A 4,574-nucleotide genomic window follows, 5' to 3' on the forward strand; every position below is an offset into this window, starting at 1 on the left:
ATTTTTCAAAGAGAAATGGAAAGATAGAAATTTTCTTCTTGACAGGTGGCCACATACGTGGAAGACTTTTGATGAAGATGATAGAAATTTGTTGAACAAAGCAATCTTGATTGAAGAAGTGGAAGAGGTGATCAAGCAAAGTGGTAATTACATCGCTCCAGGTAATAATTGTATTACCTACTCATTTATTAAAGCTTATTGGGACATCATAAAAAAGGACTTCTGGAATGCTATTAATCAATTCTTTGAGATGATATATATGGATTGAAATTGGAAAGATACTCTTATTGTTCTAATTCCTAAGGTTGGCAATCCGTTGGCTCCATCATATTTTAGGCCCATTAGTTTGTGCAACACTCTTTACAAGGTGGCGGCAATGGTCCTTATGAATAGGATGTCTCCAATTATTTCTAGAATGGTATTTAAAGAGCAAGTGGCATGTTTGAAAGGTAGATCTTTGTCAAACCATGTGTTAGTAGCATAAGAGATTATTCATAAGTTCAGGTACTCTAAATCATCCAATGGTTTTGTTTCTCTCAAAATTGACGTGGAACATGCTTATGACTCGATGGAGCTGCCAACTCTGGTGAATGCTTTAGATTATTTAAGATTTCCATCCAAGTTCTCTAAGATTATTTTGTAGTGTCCAAGGATCAAGATTCTCTTATTTGATCAATGGCATTCCCTCTAGTTGGATTAATACAAGAAGCAGATTCGGTCAAGGTTGCCCCTTATCTCCATATTTATTTTTACTTTTTTCCCAACTATTATTTAATGCCTTTAAGAAAAAATGATATTCAATTGGAATTTGTGTGGGTTCAAATGGGCCAATGATTTACCACTTATTATTTGCAGATGATGTAATTATTTTTTCTAGAACAAACTTGAAGACAATTAAGGAGATTAAGGCGATTTTGGATAAATTATATGGATGGACTAGGCAAAAAATAAATATCGACAAATCTTTCTTGCTCTTTAAAAAATCAGTAGATAGAAGGAATAAAAAAGCTATCTCTCATATTATGGGGTTCAAAATTGTTAAAGAGCTGTCTTTTCTCGGGATAAAATGAGCTATTAGAAGACTAGTAGGAGATGATTACCATTTTATTGTTGAAGCTTTGAAGATGATAAACATTGGGGTAGGAAAGATGATTTCTTTAGTTGGCAAAGTTATGCCTATCAAAACTATTTTTCTACCTTACACAACATTCCACTGCACTAATTCTTTTATTCCCAAAGGTGTTTTTGATGAAGTTGATAAACTTTGTAGAAATTTCATTTGGAATAAAGCGAATGGAAGACATGGAGTTCATTATGTGAATTGGAATGTAATGTGTTTGCCTTTAAAATGGGGAGGTTGACCTATACGTTCTTGTTCTTATAAAGTTGGAAGTATGTTCTGGAGGAAGACTCATTGCTTCATATGGTGTTCTATATAAAATATGGAAGCCTGTTTGTGGATGGCTCAGTGAAGCAGGGTGGTTCTAATGCTTGGAAAATCATCTCTAATGGAGGTAAATCCATAAAGACTTTCATTAGATGGATCATTACGAATGGAGAGCCAATTGAAGTACTAAATGACACCTGGGTATTAGAAAAAAGTTTAAGTAGATGTCCAACTTTTCTTACTCATGATCTCAGTAACTTCACAGTGGATAAATTCATAATAAATGGTTGTTGGAATGTGACAGAAATCAGAAAGTATGGGGGGATCAAACCTGCAAATATTATATGTAAAATCCAAATACATTCGGAAATGGGAAAAGATAGGTTAGATTTAATATGGAAAATATCTGGAAAGTCTATTTATGCCCTTGCATTTGAAGCTTCAGTTTAGCAAACTGCTGCAATCCAGTTCTAGAATTAGATTAGAAAGATCAATTTGAACCCACATGTGGATGTATTATGGTAAAGAATTTTAACAATGCTCTTCCTACTTATCAATTTTTTTCTTATAGGAGATTTCAAAGGGAAATTGGATGTCGTAAGCGCTGTAATGAGGACTAAAATAGTGAGCATGTTGCAGCTAAGTGTAAAAAGTTGCTGGATGTTTTTCAACACATTAATAGATGGGGGTTTGTTATTTTAGCATTTGCATCACTTGTTGAATGTTGTAGTTAGTTTTTAAAAAAGAATTCTTTTTTGGCAAATTTGTATTGCATTGTGGTGTTCTTCTCATGGAAATTGAGGAACAAGTTGATTCATAAAGGGTATCATGATAGCTCATAGGCCATTGCTGCTAATGTCGTGAGCCATGCTTCTATCTCTTCTTATGATGCTAGTAGATACTCGGGTATATGGGGTGCTAACAAGTAGTCTAGTCTATCTAATTTGCATTGTAATCTTCCTCCACCCAATTGTATTTAGGTTAATGTTGATGCAGCATTACTTTCATCTTAAGAAGATGGAGTTGGAGGGGTATTTTGTTTCAACTCGAGCATATGAGTTTATATTTTTTATGATAACAAATATTATGGCTCACTTTTTATTTTCTACATGTATTTGTAATATATGTTTGTTTGTGTTTATACAAACTTTTCAGGATTACGATGCACCATTCAAGGCTTAAGATTTGGTCGAATAAGCTTTATGTGGAATATTTATTGATGTATTTTTTTATTTCTTAAGTCATGTCCTATAAAGATGTATGCTTACTTTGTAACCTTGCACACACACACACACTTGGGAAAAATTCTATCTATCTAGTAGTATTTTCTATTTTGATTACATCATCGAGGATGATCCAAAAATCATCCTGAACGGTCAGTCAAAACTAGAAAACCTATTTAGGGCATCCTAGTTAAATCATCCATAATTAAGTGAATCGTCCTGGACGATATTATCATCGTACGTGATGATATGCTAAATTCAGAAAGAATCAGCCGATAAATCTATTTAGGCATCTTTTATTCTTGGACATCATCCTGGACAATGTAGCATAATTATGCCTAAATTTAAAATGGTAATTAAGCGATGCAATTAAGGCTTGATTTCTCGATCATATCATCCTAGATAATCACAAGATAGTCCTGGATAATTAGTTAGTAAACCTTAGTTTTTCTTGGACGATTTATTATAGGTTAGGCTCCATTCATGGCGATGATTTGGACAATATGTGCCTTTTTGTACTAATCAGCCCGGACGATCAATCTATTTTTCTATCATCCAAACTTGTATTTAGGCAATGTTCTGGGTGATACTCCATGATTTGTACTGATCATAAAAAATGATACTTATATCATCCTGAATGATAATGTTTATTTGATGCAATTAAGAAAAAATTTAGAGCTCTTATATTTAATCATTATCATAGACTTTGAAAGTGTTTGGTAGCTATTGAAGCTTCATTCTTTGGGAGAAAACTTGAAGAGAGAACTTGAATGGGAGAGAGGAAAGGGTAGAGTTTGAGAGAGGGAGAAGATCCTTGGAGGGGGTTTCAAGTGAGTGTGGAGGGAGTTTCACATGATTTCTTTGGCAAGCTTGCACTTTAGTACCATCAGATTCAAGTGTCATATTTAGGGAAATTTTGAGAAGAAGAAGATCTCTTTGGTGTCAAAGGACCTGTCTACTCCGCCGTATTGTGGAAGGTGAAAGTGATTTCATAAGGGATTCTTCGCCTAGTTGTGAGGGCTAAAAAGAGTTACTGAGTTTAGTGCAATACTCGGAGGGTGCCTCCAAGAAGTGAACGTAGGTCAAGGTTTGATCAAACCACTAAAAGTCTGGTGTGTTCCTTCCTTTATTATTTCCACACTTTAATTTTGTTGTAATTAAATGCTTTGGTGAAATCTCTGATTGATCTTTTTATTATTGATTCAATTCATTTCCACTATAAGATATTAAAAGATTTTTTGTTTTAGTTAAAGAAGATTCAAATATCAATTCACCCTCCCTCTTGGTTAGCCTCCGGACTAGTTTATAAGCGATTAACATCCCTAATGAACTTTAAAGTGATATTAGAGCGGGATTCATAAAATTGAGTTTTTAAAAGGTTTTGAATTTTAATCCATGGACAATTTTTATAATTTAAATATTGTGGAAGATAATTCAATTACCATACCACCTTTATTTTAAAATATAACTTTTAATTTTTAGAAAATTTACGTTTCTACTTTCTTGGAATCAATTAATTACTGAAAGTCATAAATGATTTTAACTGGTTATTCTATACCGTCACATGTTATAGGTGGAATTAAAACTGATATTTCTTTTAATCAATGGAGTAGGGAAGAACAAATTAACGCTCAATTAAATGATAAATCAGTAAACTATTTTTTTTCTTTAAATTCTAAACATTGTATGTTTGTGTCCATGTGCACTACTGGCAAGGAAATTTGGGATAAATTACACATTATATACGAAGGCACTATTTAAATTAAGAAATCTAGATTGAATACATTAATGCATGACTATGAACTATTTTGTGTAAAAAAATATGAGACAATCTTAGATATGTATACTAGGTTTATTCAAATTATGACATCATTATATGCTTTAGATAAAGATTTTTCAAACTTTGGAAAAGATAATAAAATTCTAAGTTGTCTACTTGATAAGTTTGATGTCAAAGTTGCTGC

The sequence above is a fragment of the Dendrobium catenatum genome, unplaced genomic scaffold, assembly GCF_001605985.2.
Source record: "Dendrobium catenatum unplaced genomic scaffold, ASM160598v2 original_scaffold_225885, whole genome shotgun sequence".
In the NCBI taxonomy this organism is placed as follows: Eukaryota; Viridiplantae; Streptophyta; class Magnoliopsida; order Asparagales; family Orchidaceae; genus Dendrobium; species Dendrobium catenatum.